Raw genomic sequence first — 19215 nt, forward strand, 5'->3', positions numbered from 1 at the left:
TTGTAAAGTAAAACACATACGTGTCGCCTGATTAATTATGTTGAGAGGAAAACAGAAAACTAATATCTAATGGTGTAGAACACGGAAACCCGTTTCCAGCGAAAGAACCGAAAAGATATACACAGCGTTGTAAACTGAAATACACGTGTGTTGCCTAATGAACTAGGTTGAGAAGAAAACAGAAAAGTGACATCTCAAACTTTACAGCACAGAAATCTGTAAATAGCGAAAGAACAGAAAACAAAGCATAGCGTTGTAAACTAAAACACACACGTGTTGCCTGATTAACTACATTGAAAGGAAAACAGAAAACTATTATCTAATGGTGTAGAACACGGAAACCCGTTTCCAGCGAAAGAACCGAAAAGATATACACAGCGTTGTAAACTGAAATATAATTGTGTTGCCTAATGAACTAGGTTGAGAAGAAAACAGAAAAGTGACATCTCAAACTTTACAGCACAGAAATCTGTAAATAGCGAAAGAATAGAAAATAAAGCATAGAGTTGTAAACTAAAACACATACGAGTGGCCTTATTAACTACGTTGAAAGGAAAACAGAAAACTAATATCAGATGGTGTAGAACACAGAAACCCGTTTCCAGCGAAAGAACCAAAAAGAAATGCACAGCGTTGTAAACTGAAGCACACGTGTGTCGCCTAATGAACTAGGTTTAGAAGAAAACAGAAAAGTGATATCTTAAACTGTACAGCACAGAAACTTGTATTCAACGGAAGAAGAGAAAAGCAAAGCACACCGTTGTAAAGTAAAACACATACGTATCGCCTGATTAATTATGTTGAGAGGAAAACAGAAAACTAATATCTAATGGTGTAGAACACGGAAACCCGTTTCCAGGTGAAGAACCGAAAAGAAATGCACAGCGTTGTAAACTTAAATACACGTGTGTTGCCTAATGAACTAGGTTGAGAAGAAAACAGAAAAGTGACATCTCAGACTTTACAGCAAAGAATTCTGTAAATAGTGAAAGAACAGAAAGCAAAGCATAGCGTTGTAAACTAAAACACATACGAGTCGCCTTATTAACTATGTTGAAAGGAAAACAGAAAACTAATATCAGATGGTGTAGAACACAGAAACCCGTTTCCAGCGAAAGAACCGAAAAGAAATGCACAGCGTTGTAAACTGAAACACACGTGTGTCGCCTAATGAACTAGGTTTAGAAGAAAACAGAAAAGTGAAATCTTAAACTCTACAGCACAGAAACTTGTATTCAACAGAAGAGAAAAGCAAAGCACACCGTTGTAAACTAAAACACATACGTGTCGCCTGATTAACTACGTTGAGAGGAAAACAGAAAACTAATATCTAATGGTGTAGAACACGGAAACTCGATTCCAGCGAAAAAACAGAAACACAATGCACAGCGTTGTAAACTGAAACAAATACATGTCGCCTAATTAAATAAGATTAGAAGAAAACAGAAAAGGGGTGTCTCATACTGTAGTGCACAGTAACATCTTCAATGAAAGAAGAGAAAAGCAAAGCAAAGCATTGTAAACTAAAACGCATAAGTGTTGCTTCATTAATTAGGTTGAGAGGAAAACAGAAAACTAATCTCTGATAGTGTAGAAAACAGAAACCCATTTCCAGCGAAAGAACCGAAAAGGAATGCACAGCGTTGTAAACTGAAATACACGTGTGTTGCCTAATGAACTAGGTTTAGAAGAAAACAGAAAAGTGATATCTTAAACTGTACAGCACAGAAACTTGTATTCAATGAAAGAAGAGAAAAGCAAAGCACACCGTTGTAAACTAAAACACATATGTGTCGCCTGATTAACTACGTTGAGAGGAAAACAGAAAACTAATATCTGCTGGTGTAGAACAGAGAAACCCGTTTCCAAGAAAGAACCGAGAAGAATTGCACGGCGTTATTAACTGAAACACATGTGTGTGGCCTAATTAACTAGGTTTAGAAGAAAACAGAAAAGTGACATCTCAGACTTTACAGCACAGAAATCTGTAAATAACGAAAGAACAGAAAACAGATCATAGCGTTGTAAACTAAAACACATATGTGTCGCCTGATTAACTACCTTGAAAGGAAAACAGAAAACTAATATCAGATGGTGTTGAACACAGAAACCCGTTTCCTGCGAAAGAACAGAACCGCAATGCACAGTGTTGTAAACTGAAACACATAAGTGTCGCCTCATTAACTACGTTGAGAGGAAAACAGAAAAGTGACATCTCAGACTATACAGCACAGTAGCGCTGTGCTCTGCCGCCATTGTTGCGTTCCCCTGGGGCACTGGGACACACAGCTGCATCCTCGGACCTGCAGGAGCCGAAGAGCCATTAAAGCAGCCTTCAGATACTGTGCCAGGGATCGGCCAGTTGTCCCTGGCTGGACTGCCAAAACTGTAGGAATCCCTGATCCTTCAGGGAGGCTGCACCCACAGCGTCTGGACCATAGTGGTGCCTACAGCCGCCATCCCAGACAGAGACACACAGCTTCTGGTCCAGAGTGAGGCACCCAGCCTCCAGACCATAGCAGTGCCCCCAGGCGCCAACTCAACCTAGGTGCACATTCTCCAGGTCCAGAGCAGAGCAATCAGCCTTTGGCCCAGAGACTTGCTGAGTGCACCTCCCACTTTCTCAAACAGAACTGTGCGCCCCAGGATAACAGACTGAGTTTCCCTGTTGGGAGAAAACCCCACAGCTAGGGAATCAGCAGTCTCTTCAAGAGGACTGTACATGGAAATTTAGTGAGCAGCAGCACACTAAATTTATAACAAAAAACCCAGCAGTGGGGCAGCTGTCTTGAGAAATTTTATGGGTAAGAGGAGATCCGCCCCTGCCTAACATAGACCACAGCTACTACTCAGGGCTATAAACCTGAGGTGAGCAGTGGCAACCCCGGAGAAACACTGGCCATACAGTGACCATAACCAAAAAGCAGAGAAGGACTCCTTCACGAAAAATCATCTTCCGGCCAAGGGGATACTCCCTACCTCAGGACTCCAGGAAGCACAGAAACTAACAGCCAAAACCTAAATCAGCCCAATGGGTAGAGGTCAGCGTAAAGGCTCAACCAACAAAAGACAGAGCAATATGGCATCTCCAAAACCCAGCCATCCAGGGGCGAACAGCCCTGAACAATGCAGCATAATAGAAAATCAAGAAGATGACCTTACATCTATGTTGATGAAGAGAATAATAGAGGAAACAGATAAAATACGTAAAGAATTAGAGGAAGATAAAACCAAACAGATCATGGCTATCCGTAAAGAAATGGAGGAAGATAAAGACAAGCAGATTAGGGCCATCCGTGAAGAAATACGGGAAGATGCAGCCAAACAGCTTGTGGCCTTCAGAGAAGAAATAATTAAATCACTGAAAGAAATCAAAGAGACAGAGTTGAAGGAACTAAAAGAAAAAGAAGAAAATACAAGCAGACAGGTGAAGGAAGTAAACAAAACAACCCAAGACCTGAAGATAGAACTAGAAAAATTAAAGAAAACACAAATGGAGGAAATAATGGAGAGGAAGAATTTAGGGAAGAAAACAGGAACTACAGAGGTAAGCATAACCAACAGAATACAAAAAATGGAAGAAAGAATCTCAGGTGTAGAAGATACAATGGAAGAAATCGATGTATCTGTCAAAGAAAATGTTAAATCCAAAAAATTCCTGACACAGACCGTCCAAGAAATCCAAGACAATATGAAAAGACAAAACCTAAGAATAATAGGAATAGAGGAAAAAGAAGACTCCCTTCTCCAAGGCCCAGAAAATATTTTCAACAAAATCATTGAAGAAAATTTCCCCAAGTTAAAGGAGAAGCCAATAAGGATACATGAGGCCTACAGAACACCCAACAAATTTGACCAGAAAAGAAAATCCTCCCGCCACATAATAATCAAAACAGGAAGTATACAGAACAAAGAAAAAATACTAAAAGCTGCAAGGGAAAAAGGCAAAGTAACATATAACGGCAAACCCATTAGAATCACACCTGACTTTTCAACAGAAACTATGAAAGCCAGAAGAGCCTGGACAGATATCATGCAGACCCTAAGAGAACACAGATGTCAACCCAGGCTACTATACCCTGCAAAACTCTCAGGCCTCATAGACGGAGAAAACAAGATATTCAATGACAAAAACAAATTTCAACAATACCTACACACAAATCCAGCATTACAGAAGACACTGGAAGGGAAAATACAACCCAAGAAAATTAGCTTCTGTCAAGAAAACACAGGAAATAATTAACCTTACTACAGCAAAACAAAAAGCAACCAAGCACACAACCTTATGAACACAGCCAACATCAAAATCAAAGGATCTAACAGCCACTGGTCATTAATCTCTCTCAACATCAATGGACTCAACTCTCCAGTAAAAAGACACAGATTAACAGAATGGATACGTAAACAAAACCCAGCAATCTGTTGCATACAAGAAACACACCTAAGACACAAAGATAGACATTACCTGAGGGTAAAAGGTTGGAAGACGACTTTCCAAGCAAATGGACCCAAGAAACAAGCAGGAGTAGCCATTCTAATATCTGATAAAATAGACTTTCAACCAAAATTAATAAAAAGAGATGAGGAAGGACACTTCATACACATCAAGGGAAAATTCCACCAGGAAGACATCACAATCCTGAACATCTATGCCCCAAATACAAGAGCACCCACATTTGTAAAAGAAACATTGATAAAATTTAAACCACATATAGATCCCCACACATTAATAGTGGGAGACTTCAACACCCCGCTCTCAACAAAGGACAGGTCAACAAAACAGAAATTAAACAAAGAAACAATATCTCTGACAGAGGTCATGAATCAAATGGACCTCACAGACATCTACAGAACTTTACACCCAAACACAAAAGAATTTACCTTCTTCTCAGCACCTCATGGAACCTTCTCCAAAATAGACCATATAGTTGGTCACAAAGCAAGCCTCAACAGATACAAGAAGACTGAAATAATCCCTTGTATCCTTTCTGATCACCATGGAATAAAGCTGGACTTCAACAACAACAGAAATAGCAAAAAGCCTACACACTCATGGAAACTGAACAACTTATTACTAAATGACAGCTGGGTCAGGGAAGAAATAAAGAAAGAAATTAAAGCCTTTCTAGAACTCAATGAAAATGAAGACACAACATACCCTAACTTGTGGGACACAATGAAAGCAGTGCTAAGAGGAAAGTTCATAGCACTAAGTGCCTTCAAGAAGAAATTCGAGACAGCTCATTCAAGCAACTTAATGGCCCACTTAAAAACCCTAGAAAAAGAAGAAGCAGACACACCAAATAGGAGTAGACGGCTGGAAATAATCAAACTCAGGGCTGAAATCAATCAATTAGAAACAAATAAAACAATTCAAAGAATCAATGAAACCAAGAGCTGGTTCTTTGGGAAAATCAAGAAGATCGACAAACCCTTAGCCAAGCTAACTAAAAGGCAGAGAGACACCACCCAAATCAACAAAATCAGAAATGAAAGGGGGGACATAACTACAGACACTGAGGAAATCCAAACAATCATTAGGACTTACTTCAAAAGTCTATATGCCACAAAATTTGAAAATCTAAATGAAATGGACAATTTTCTTGATCGATTTGACTCACCAAAGCTGAATCAGGACCAGGTAAATCAACTAAATAGTCCTATATCCCCCAAAGAAATAGAAGCAGTCATCAAAAGTCTCCCATCCAAAAAAAGCCCAGGACCAGATGGCTTCAGCGCAGAATTCTACCAGACCTTCAAAGAAGAGCTAACTCCAATTCTCTTCAAACTATTCCACAAAATAGAAACAGAAGGAACATTACCAAACTCATTCTATGAAGCCACAATCACCTTGGTACCTAAACCTCACAAAGACTCAACAAAGAAAGAGAATTTCAGGCCAATCTCCCTTATGAACATTGATGCAAAAATACTTAACAAAATACTTGCAAACCGGATCCAAGAACACATTAAAGATATTATCCACTATGACCAAGTAGGCTTTATCCCAGGTATGCAGGGGTGGTTCAATATACAAAAATCCATCAATGTGATCCACCATATTAACAAACTGAAAGAAAAAAACCACATGATAATCTCCCTAGATGCTGAAAAAGCATTTGACAAAATCCAACATCCATTCATGTTTAAAGTACTGGAGAGATCAGGATACAAGGCACATACCTAAACATAGTAAAGCGATATACAGCAAGCCTATAGCCAACATCAAACTGAACGGAGAGAAACTTAAAGCAATCCCACTGAAATCAGGGACAAGACAAGGCTGCCCACTGTCTCCATATCTCTTCAACATACTGCTGGAAGTCCTTGCTAGAGCAATAAGACAGTCAAAGTAGATCAAGGGGATACAGATGGGAAAGGAAGAAGTCAAATTATCACTATTTGCAGATGATATGATAGTATATATGAGTGACCCCAAAACCTCTACCAGGGAACTCCTACAGCTGATAAACACCTTCAGCAAAGAGGCCGGATATAAAATTAACTCAAAAAAATCAGTAGCCCTCCTGTATACAAAAGACAAAAGGGCTGAGAAAGAAATTAGAGAAACAACACCATTCACAATAGCCACAAATGACATAAAGTACCTTGGCGTAACCCTAACCAAGCAAGTCAAAGATTTGTATGAAAAAAATTTCAAGTCTCTGAAGAAAGAATTAGAGGAAGATATGAGAAGATGGAAAGATCTCCCATGCTCATGGCTTGGCAGGATTCACATAGTAAAAATGGCCATCTTACCAAAAGCAATCTACAGATTTAATGCAATTCCCATCAAATTGCCAACACAATTCTTTACAGACCTGGAAAGAAAAATTCTCAACTTCATATGGAATAACAAGAAACCGAGAATTGCTAAAACAATCCTCTACAATAAAAGATCTTCTGGAGGTATCTCCATCCCTGATCTCAAGCTGTACTATAGAGCAACAGTTATAAAAACTGCATGGTACTGGCATAGAAACAGAATGGTGGATCAATGGAATCGAACAGAAGACCCAGAAATAAACCCACACACTTACAGACACCTGATTTTTGACAAAGATGCCAAAACCATACAATGGAAAAAAGATAGCATCTTCAACAAATGGTGCTGGTCCAACTGGAGGTCTACATGTAGAAAAATGAAAATAGATCCATACTTATCACCCTGCACAAAACTGAATTCCAAGTGGATCAAAGACCTCAACATAAAACCAGACACATTAAATCGGCTAGAAAAAAAAGTGGGGAATACCCTAGAACTCATTGGTACAGGAGAAAACTTCCTGAACAGAACACCAACAGCACAGGCTCTAAGAGCAACAATCAATAAATGGGACCTCATGAAATTGAAAAGCTTCTGTAAAGCAAAGGACACCATCATCAAAACAAAGCGACTGCCTACAGATTGGGAAAGAATCATCACCAACCCTCTATCTGACAGAGGACTCATATCCAATATATATAAAGAACTAAACAAACTGAAAAGCAACAAACCAAGTAATCCACTTAAAAAATGGGGAACAGAGCTAAAGAGAGAATTTTCTGCAGAGGAATATCGAATGGCAGAGAAGCACTTAAAGAAATGCTCAACCTCATTAGCCATTAGGGAAATGCAAATCAAAACAACCCTGAGATTTCACCTTATACCCATCAGAATGGCCAAGATGAAAACCTCAAGGGACAACACATGCTGGAGAGGTTGTGGAGAAAGGGGAACCCTTCTCCACTGCTGGTGGGAATGTAAACTGGTACAACCACTCTGGAAATCAATCTGGCGCTTTCTCAGACAACTAGGAATAGCGCTTCCTCAAGATCCAGCCATACCACTCCTAGGCATATACCCAAAAGAGGCGCAAGTACACAAAAAGGACATTTGCTCAACCATGTTTGTAGCAGCTTTATTTGTAATAGCCAGAAGCTGGACACAACCCAGGTGCCCCTCAACTGAAGAATGGATGCAGAAACTGTGGTACATCTGTACAATGGAGTATTACCTAGCAATGAAAAATAAGGAAATCATGAAATTTGCAGGTAAATGGTGGGACCTGGAAAGGATCATCCTGAGTGAGTTGACCCAGAAGCAAAAAGACACTCACAGTATATACTCACTCATATAAACATACAATATAGAATAAACCCAGTAAAATCTGTACATCTAAACAAACTAAGCAAAAGAGAGGACCCTAACTAAAATGTTCAATCCCCATCCTGAAAGGCAAAGAGGATGGACATCAGAAGAAAAAGAAAATAGAAAACAACCTAGGAACCCGCTACAGAGGGCCTCTGAAAGCCAGAAGAAAACAGAAAACAACCTTGAAACCTGCCACAGAGGGCCTCTGAAAGCTTCTGCAGTATAGACTGTCAAAGCAGATGCTGAGCCTGATGGCCAACTGATGGGCAGAGTGAATGGAATTCTATGTAAGAAGTGGGAAATAGTAAGAGCTGGAGGGGACGGGAACTCCACAAGGAGAGCAACAGAACAAGATAATTTGAACACAGGGAACTTCCCAGAGACTCATACTCCAACCAAGGACTATTCGTGGAGATGACCTGGAACCCCTGCACAGGTGTAGCCCATGGCAGTTCAGTGTCCAAGTGGGTTCCATAGTAATGGGAAGAGGGACTGCCTCTGACATAATCTGATTGGCCTGCTCGTTGAACACTGCCCCCTGAGGGGGAAGCAGCCTTACCAGGCCACAGTAGAGGACAATGCAGCCACTTTTAATGAGAACTGATAGACTAAGATCAGAAAGAAGAGGAGAACCTCCCCTATCAGTGGACTTCGGGAGTGGCATGCATCCAGAAAGGGGAGGGAAGGTGGGATCGGCAGGGGAGGAGGGAGGGGCTTATGGGGGGATACAAAATGAATAAAGTGTAATTAATAAAAAAAATAATAATAAAAGATTAAAAAAAAAGAAAAAAAACTATGTTCAGAAGAAAACAGAAAAGTGATATCTCACACTGTACAGCACAGAAATCTGTGATTATCAAAAGAACAGAAAAGGAAGCAGAGTATTGTAAAGTAAAACACATATGATTCGCCTGACTGACTACGCTGAGAAGAAAACCGAAAACTAATATATGGGGTTGTAGAACATAGAAACCCGTTTCCTGCGAAAGAACAGAAACGCCATGCACAGCGTTGTAAAATGAAACACATATGTGTCGCCTGAATAACTATGTTGAGAAGAAAATAGAAAAATAATATCTGATGGTGTAGAACAGAGAAAACCGTTTCCGGCAAAAGATCCGAAAAGAAATGCACAGCGTTGTAAACTGAAACACGTGTGTCGCATATTTAACTAGGTTTAGAAGAAAACAGAAAAGTTATACCTTAAACTGAACAGCACAGAAACTTGTATTCAATGAAAGAAGAGAAAAGCATAGCACACCGTTGTAAACTAAAAAACGTACATGTCGCCAAATTAACTACATTGAGAGGAAAACAGAAAACTAATATCTGATGGTGTAGAACACAGAAACCCATTTCCAGTAAAAGAACCGAAAGAAATGCACAGCATGTAAACTGAAACACATGTGTGTCGCCTAATTTCCTAGGTTGAGAAGAAATCAGAAAAGTGATATCTCACACTCTACAGCACAGAAATCTGTGAATAACGAAAGAACAGAAAACTAAGCATAGCGTTGTAAACTAAAACACATATGTGTCGCCTGATTGACTACACTGAGAAGAAAAGAGAAAACTTATATCTGAGGGTGGAGAACAGAGATACCTGTTTCCTGCGAAAGAACAGAAACGCAATGCACAGCGTTGTAAACTGAAACACATATGTGTCGCCTGATTAAATACGTTAAGAGGAAAACAGAAAAAAAAAACTGATGGTTTAGAACAGAGAAACCCATTTCCAGCGAAAGAGTTGAGAAGAAATGCACAGCGTTGTAAACTGAATCACATGTGTGTCACCTAATTAATTAGGTTCAGAAGAAAACAGAGAAGTGATATCTTAAACGGTACATAAAAGAAACTTGTATTCAACGAAAGAAGAGAAAAGCATAGCACACCGTTGTAAACTAAAAAACATACATATCACCTGATTAACTCCATTGAGAGGAAAACAGAAAACTAATATCTGATGGTGTAGAACAGAGAAACCCGTTTACAAGAAAGAACAGAAACGCAAAGAACACCGTTGTAAACTAAAACACATACATGTCGCCAAATTAACTACCTTGAGAGGAAAACAGAAAACTAATATCTGAATGTGAAGAACAGAGAAACCGGTTTCTAGCGAAAGAACGAAGAAGAAATGCATATCATTGTAAACTGAAACACATGTGTGTCGCCTAATTAACTATGTTCAGAAGAAAAGAGAAAAGTGATATCTCACACTGTACAGCACAGAAATCTGTGATTAACGAAAGAACAGAAAACGAACCATAGAGTTGTAAACTAAAACACATATGTGTCGCCTGATTGACTACGCTGAGAAAAATACAGAAAACTAATATCTGAGGGTGTAGAACATAGAAATCCGTTTCCTGTGAAAGAATAGAAACGCAATGCACAGCGTTGTAAACTGAAACACATATGTGTCGCCTGACTAACTACGTTGAGAGGAAAACAGAAAACTAATATCTGAAAGTGTAGAACAGAGAAACCCCTTTCCAGCAAAAGAACCGAGAAGAAATATACAGCGTTGTAAACTGAAACACGTGTGTTGCCTATTTAATTAGGGTTAGAAGAAAACAGAAAAGTGATATCTTAAGGTGTACAGCAGAGAAATCTGTGAATAACGAAAGAATAGAAAACAAAACATAGCGTTGTAAACTAAAATACATATGTGTCGCTTATTGACTACGCTGAGAAGAAAACAGAAAACTAATATCTGAGGGTGTAGAACATAGAAAACTGTTTCCAGCGAAAGAACAGAAATGCAATGCACAGCGTTGTAAACTGAAACACATATGTGTCACCTGATTAACTACGTTGAGAGGAAAACAGAAAACTAATATCTGATGGTGTAGAATAGAGAAACTCGTTTCCAGCGAAAGTACGGAGAAGAAATGCACAGCGTTGTAAACTGAAACACATACGTGTCGCCTAATAAACTAGGTTCAGAAGAAAACAGAAAAGTGATATGTCACACTGTACAGCACAGAAATCTGTGATTAATGAAAGAACAGAAAACGAAGCATAGCGTTGTAAACTAAAACACAAATGTGTCACCTGATTGACTACGCTGAGAAGAAAACAGAAAACAAATATCTGAGGCTGTAGAACAAAGATACCTGTTTCCTGCAAAAGAACAGAAACACAATGCACAGCGTTGTAAACTGAAACACATATGTGTCGCCTGATTAACTACGTTGAGAGGAAAACAGAAAACTAATATCTGATGGTGTAGAACAGAGAAACCCCTTTCCAGCGAAAGAACAGAGAAGAAATACACAGCGTTGTAAACTGAAACACGTGTGTCGCCTATTTAACTAGGTTTAGAAGAAAACAGAAAAGTTATACCTTAAACTGAACAGCACAGAAACTTGTATTCAATGAAAGAAGAGAAAAGCATAGCACACCGTTGTAAACTAAAAAACGTACGTGTCGCCAAATTAACTACGTTGAGAGGAAAACAGAAAACTAATATCTGATGGTGTAGAACACAGAAACCCGTTTCCAGTAAAAGAACCGAAAGAAATGCACAGCATGTAAACTGAAACACATGTGTGTCGCCTAATTTCCTAGGTTGAGAAGAAATCAGAAAAGTGATATCTCACACTCTACAGCACAGAAATCTGTGAATAACGAAAGAACAGAAAACTAAGCATAGCGTTGTAAACTAAAACACATATGTGTCGCCTGATTGACTACGCTGAAAAGAAAACAGAAAACTTATATCTGAGGGTGGAGAACACAGATACCTGTTTCCTGCGAAAGAACAGAAACGTAATGCACAGCGTTGTAAACTGAAACACATATGTGTCGCCTGATTAAATACGTTAAGAGGAAAACAGAAAAAAAAATCTGATGGTTTAGAACAGAGAAACCCGTTTCCAGCGAAAGAGTTGAGAAGAAATGCACAGCGTTGTAAACTGAATCACATGTGTGTCACCTAATTAACTAGGTTCAGAAGAAAACAGAGAAGTGATATCTTAAACGGTACATAACAGAAACTTGTATTCAACGAAAGAAGAGAAAAGCATAGCACACCGTTGTAAACTAAAACACATACATATCACCTGATTAACTCCGTTGAGAGGAAAACAGAAAACTAATATCTGATGGTGTAGAACAGAGAAACCCGTTTACAAGAAAGAACAGAAACACAAAGCACATCGTTGTAAACTAAAACACATACGTGTCGCCAAATTAACTACCTTGAGAGGAAAACAGAAAACTAATATCTGATGGTGTAGAATAGACAAACCCGTTTCTAGCGAAAGAACCGAGAAGAAATGCATAGCGTTGTAAACTGAAACACATGTGTGTCGCCTAATTAACTATGTTCAGAAGAAAACAGAAAAGTGATATCTCACACTTTACAGCAAAGAAATCTGTGATTAACGAAAGAACAGAAAACGAAGCATAGCGTTGTAAAGTAAAGCACATATGTGTCGCCTGATTCACTACGCTGAGAAGAAAACAGAAAACTAATATCTGAGTTTGTAGAAATAGAAACCCGTTTCCTGCGAAAAAAATAGAAACGCAATGCACAGCGTTGTAAACTGAAACTAATATGTTTCATCCGGTTAAATACAGTGAGAGGAAAATAGAAAACTAATATCTGATGGTGTAGAACAGGGAAACCCGTTTCCAGCGAAAGAACCGAGAAGAAATGCACAGCGTTGTAAACTGAAACACGTGTGTCGCCTATTTAACTAGGTTTAGAACAAAACAGAAAAGTGGTATCTTAAAAAGTACAGCACAGAAACTTGTATTCAACAAAAGAAGAGAAAACCAAAGCACACTGTTGTAAACTAAAACACATATGTGTCGCCAAATTAACTACGTTGAGAGGAAAACAGAAAACTAATAGCTAATGGTGTAGAACACAGAAACCCGTTTCCAGTGAAAGAACAGAACTGCAACGCACAGCATTGTAAACTGAAACACATAGAGAAGTGATATCTCACACTGTAGTGCCATTTACATCTATTCAATGAAAGAAGAGAAAAGGAAAGCAAAGCATTGTAAACTAAAACGCATATGTGTCGCTTCATTAATTATGTTGAGAGGAAAACAGAAAACTAATCTCTGATAGTGTAGAAAAGAGAAACCCATTTCCGACGAAAGAACCGAAAAGAAATGCAAAGCGTTGTAAACTAAAATACATGCGTGTCGCCTATTTAACTAGGTTTTGAAGAAAACAGAAAAGTGATATCTTAAACTGTACAGCACACAAACTTGTATTCAACGAAAGAAGAGAAAAGGAAAGCACACCGTTGTAAAGTAAAACACATACGTTTCGCCTGATTAACTACGTTGAGAGGAAAACAGAAAACTAATATCTGCTGGTGTAGAACAGAGAAACCCGTTTCCAAGAAAGAACCGAGAAGAATTGTATGGAGTTATTAACTGAAACACATGTGTGTGGCCTAATTAACTAGGTTTAGAAGAAAACAGAAAAGTGACATCTCAGACTTTACAGCACAGAAATCTGTAAATAACGAAAGAACAGAAAACAAAGCATAGTGTTGTAAACTAAATCACATACGTTTCGTCTGATTAACTATGTTGAAAGGAAACAGAAAACTAATATCAGATGGTGTAGAACACAGAAAACCGTTTCCTGCGAAAGAGCACAACCGCAATGCACAGTGTTGTAAACTGAAACACATACGTTTCGCCTGATTAACTACGTTGACTGGAAAACAGAAAAGTTTCAACTCAGACTTTACAGCACAGAAATCTGTAAATAACAAAAGAACAGAAAACAGAGCATAGCTTTGTAAACTACAACACATACGTGTTGCCTGATTAACTACGTTGAACGGAAAACAGAAAACTAATATAAGATGGTGTAGAACAGATAAACCTGTTTCGAGCGAAAGAACCGAGAAGAAATGCACAGCGTTGTAAACTGAAAGACATGTGTGTCACCTATTTAACTAGGTTTAGAAGAAAACAGAAAAGTGGTATCTCACAATATAGTGCACAGTAACATCTATTCAACGAAAGAAGAGAAAAGCAAAGCAAAGTATTGGAAACTAAAACGCATATGTGTCGCTTCATTAATTAGGTTGAGAGAAAAACAGAAAACTAATCTCTGATAGTGTAGAAAACAGTAACCCATTTTAGGCAAAAAAACAGAAAAGAAATGCACAGCGTTGTAAACTGGAACACATGCATGTCGCCTGACTAACTACGTTGAGAGGAAAAAAAAATTAATATCTGATGGTGTAGAACAGAGAAACCCGTTTCCAGCTAAAGAAAAGAAAAGAAATGCACAGCGTTGTAAACTGAAACACATATGTGTCGCGTGATTAACTCCGTTGAGAGGAAAACAGGAAACTAATATCTGATGGTGTAGAACATAGAAACCCGTTTCCAGCGAAAGAACCAAGAAGGAATGCACAGCGTTGTAAACTGAAACACATGTGTGTCGCCTATTTAACTAGGTTTAGAAGAAAACAAAAAAGTGATATCTTAAACTGTACAGCACAGAAAGTTGTATTCAACGAAAGAAGAGAAAAGCAGAGCACACCGTTGTAAACTAAAACACATACGTGTCGCTTGATTAACTATGTTGAAAAGAAAACAGAAAAATAATATCTGATGTTGTAGGACAGAGAAACCCATATCCAGCGAAAGAACAGAAACACAATCAACAGCATTGTAAACTGAAACACATACGTGTCGCATACTTACCTAAGTTTAGAAGAAAACAAAAAAGTGGTATCTCACACTGTAGTGCACAGTAATATCTATTCAACGAAAGAAGAGAAAAGCAAAGCACACCGTTGTAAACTAAAACAAATATGTGTCGCCTGATTACTACGTTGAGAGAAAAACGGAAAAGTAATATCTAATGGTGTAGAACACAGAAACCTGTTTCCTGCGAAAGAACCGAGAAGAAATGCACAGCGTTGTAAATTGAAACACAGGTGTGTCGCATAATTAACTGGGTTTAGAAGAAAACAGAAAAGTATATCTCTCTACCTCACAGAAATTTGTGAATAACGAAAGAACAGAAAACGAAGCATAGCGTTGTAAAGTAAAACACATATATGTCGCCTGATTGACTACGCTGAGAAGAAAACAGAAAACTAATATCTGAGGGTGTAGATCATAGAAACCCATTTCCAGCGTAAGAATAGAAACGCAATGCACATCGTTGTAAACTGAAACACATATGTGTCGCCTGATTAACTACGTTGAGAGGAAAATAGAAAACTAATATCTGATGGTGTGGAACAGAGAAACCCGTTTCCAGTGAGGGAACCAAGAAGAAATGCACAGCGTAGTATACTGAAACACATGTGTGTCTCCTATTTAACTAGGTTTAAAAGAAAACGAAAAATGATATCTTAAATTGTACAGCACAGAAACATGTATTCAATGAAAGAAGAGAAAAGCAAAGCACACTGTTGTAAACTAAAACACATACGTGTCACCTGAATAACTACGTTGAGAATAAAACAGAAAAATAATATCTGATGGTGTATAACAGAGAAACCCATTTCCAGCGAAACATCAGAAACGCAATGCGCAGCGTTTTAAACTGAAACACTTACGTGTCGCCTATTTAACTTGGTTTAGAAGAAAACAGAAAAATGATATCTTAAACTGTACAGCACAGAAACTTATATTCAATGAACGAAGAGAAAAGCAAAGCACACCGTTGTAAACTAAAACAGAAACGTGTCGCCGAAATAACTGCGTTGAGAGGAAAACAAAAAACTAATATCTCACGTTGTAAAACAAAGAAACCCATTTCCAGCGAAAGAACCTAGAAGAAATGCACAGCATTGTAAACTGAAACACATGTGTGTCGCCTATTTAACTAGGTTTAGAAGAAAACAAAAAAGTGATATCTTAAACTGTACAGCACAGAATTCTGTAAATAACGAAAGAACAGGAAACAACGCATAGCGTTGTAAACTAAAACACATATGTGTAGCTTGATTAACTACATTTTTTGGAAAACAGAAAAATAATATCACATGGTGTAAAACACAGAAACCTGTTTCCAGCAAAGGAACAGAAAAGAAATGCACAGCGTTGTAAAGTGAAACACATGCGTGTCGCCTAATTAACTAGGTTTAGAAGAAAACAGAAACGTGATATCTTAAACTGAATAGCACAGAAACTTGTATTCAAGAAAGTAGAGAAAAGCAAAGTACACCGTTGTAAACTAAAACACATACGTGTCGCCTAATTACTACGTTGAGAGGAAAACAGAAAAGTAATATCTAATGGTATAGAACACAGAAACCCGTTTCCTGTGAAAAAACCGAGAAGAAATGCACAGCGTTGTAAACACAAACACAGGTGTGTCGCATAATTAACTAGGTTTAGAAGAAAACAGAAAATTAATATCTGAGGGTGTAGAAAAAAACCGGTTTCCAGTAAAAGAACAGAAACGCAATGCACAGCGTTGTAAACTGAAACAAATACGTGTCGCCTGATTAAATACGTTGAGAGGAAAACAGAAAACTAATATCTGAGGGTGTAGAACATAGAAACCCGTTTCCAGTGAGAGAACCGAGAAGAAATGCACAGTGTTGTAAACTGAATCACATGTGTGTAGCCGAATTAACTAGGTTTAGAAGAAAACAGAAAAGTGCTATCTCACACTATACAGCACAGAAATCTGTGAATAACGAAAAAACAGAAAACGAAGCATAGCATTGTAAACTAAAACACATATATGTAGTTTGATTAACTACGTTGATTGGAAAACAGGAAACTAATATCAGGTGGTGTAAAACACAGAAATCTGTTACCAGGGAAAGAACCGAAAAGAAATGCACAGCATTGTAAACTGAAACACATGCGTGTCGCCTATTTAACTAGGTTTAGAAGAAAACAGAAAAGTGACATCTCAGACTTTACAGCACAGAAATTTGTAAATAACGAAAGAACAAAACAAAGCATAGCGTTGTAAACTAAATCACATACGTTTCGCCTGATTAACTACGTTGAAAGCAAACAGAAAACTAATATCAGATGGTGTAGAACACAGAAACCTGTTTCCTGCGAAAGAGCACAACCGCAATGCACAACGTTGTAAACTGAAACACATGTGTGTCGCCCAATTAACTAGGTTCAGAAGAAAACAGAAAAGTGATATCTCACACTGTACAGCACAGAAATCTGTGAATAACTAAAGAAGAGAAAACAAAGCATAGTGTTGTAAAGTGAAACACGTATGTGTTGCCTGATTGACTACGCTGAGAAGAAAACAGAAAACTAATGTGTGAGGGTGTAGAACATAGAAACCCGTTTCCAGCGAAAGAAGAGAAATGCAATGCATATCGTTGTAAACTGAAACACATACGTGTCGCCTGATTAACTACTTTGAGCGGAAAATAGAAAACTAATCTCTGACAGTGTAGAAAATAGAAACCCATTTCCAGCGAAAGAACCGAAAAGAAATGCACAGCGTACTATACTGAAACACATGTGTGTCGCCTATTTAACTAGGTTTAGAAGAAAACAGAAAAATGAAATTTTTAACTGGACAGTACAGAAAGTTGTATTCAACAAAAGAATAGAAAAGCAAAGCACACCGTTGTAAACTAATACAGATACGTGTCGCCTGATTAACTATGTTGAGAGGAAAACAGAAAACTAATATCTGATGGTGTAGTACAGAGAAACTGGTTTCCAGCGAAAGAACCGAGAAGAAATGCACAGCATTGTAAACTGAAACACATGTGTGTGGCCTAATTAACTAGCTTTAGAAAAAAATAGAAAAGTGATATCTCAGACTTACTCCACAGAAATCTGTAAATTACGAAAGAACAGAAAACAATGCATAGCATTGTAAACTAAAACACATACGTGTCACCTGACTAACTACGTTGAGAGGAAAACAGAAAACTAATATCTGATGGTGTAGAACAGACAAACCTGTTTTCAGCGAAAGAACAGAGAAGAAATGCACAGCGTCGTAAACTGTAACACATGTGTGTCGCCATTTAACTAGGTTTAGAAGAAAACAGAAAAATGATATCTTAAACTGTACAGCACAGCAACTTGTATTCAATGAAAGAAGAGAAAAGCAAAGCACACCGTTGTAAACTAAAACACATACGTGTCGCCAAATTAACTACATTGAGAGGAAAACAGAAAACTAATATCTGATGGTGTAGAACAGAGAGCCCGTTTCCAGCGAGAGAACCGCGAAGAAATGCACAGTGTTATAAACTGAAACACATGTGTGTCGCCTAATTAACTAGGTTTAGAAGAAAACAGAAAAGTGATATCTCCCACTCTACAACACAGAAATCTGTGAATAATGAAAGAACAGAAAACGAAGGACAGCATTGTAAACTAAAACACATATGTGTTGCCTGATTGACTATGTTGAGAAGAAAACAGAAAACTAATATCCGAGGGTGTAGAACATAGAAACCCGTTACCAGCGAAAGAACAGAAACGCAATGCACAGCGTTATGAACTAAAACACATACGTGTCGCCTGATTAACTATGTTGAGAGGAAAACAGAAAAATAATATCTGATGGTGTAGGACAGAGAAACCTGTTTCCAGCGAAAGAACCGGGAAGAAATATACAGCGTTGTAAACTGAAACACATGTGTGTGGCCTAATTAACTAGGTTTAGAAAAAAACAAAAAAGTGATATCTCAGACTTACAGCACAAAAATCTGTAAATAACGAAAGAACAGAAAACAACGTATAGCGTTGTAAACTAAAACACATATGTGTAGCTTCATTAACTACGTTGAGTGGAAAACAGAAAACTAATATCAGATGGTATAAAACACAGAAACCTGTTTCCAACAACAGAACGGCAAAGAAATGAACAGTGTTGTAAACTGAAACACATCCTTGTCGCCTATTTCACTAGGTTTAGAAGAAAACAGAAAAGTGATACCTTAAACTGGACAGCACAGAAACTTTTATTCAACGAAAGAAGAGAAAAGCAAAGAAAATCGTTGTAAAATAAAACACATACGTGTCACTTGATTACTACATTGACAGGAAAACAGAAAACTAATATCTACTGGTGTAGAACACAGAAACCCGTTTCCAGCGAAAGAACAGTAACGCAATGCACAGCATTG

This window comes from Psammomys obesus, unplaced genomic scaffold (genome assembly GCF_907164565.1).
Source record: "Psammomys obesus unplaced genomic scaffold, mPsaObe1.curated_primary_1811, whole genome shotgun sequence".
Lineage (NCBI taxonomy): Eukaryota > Metazoa > Chordata > Mammalia > Rodentia > Muridae > Psammomys > Psammomys obesus.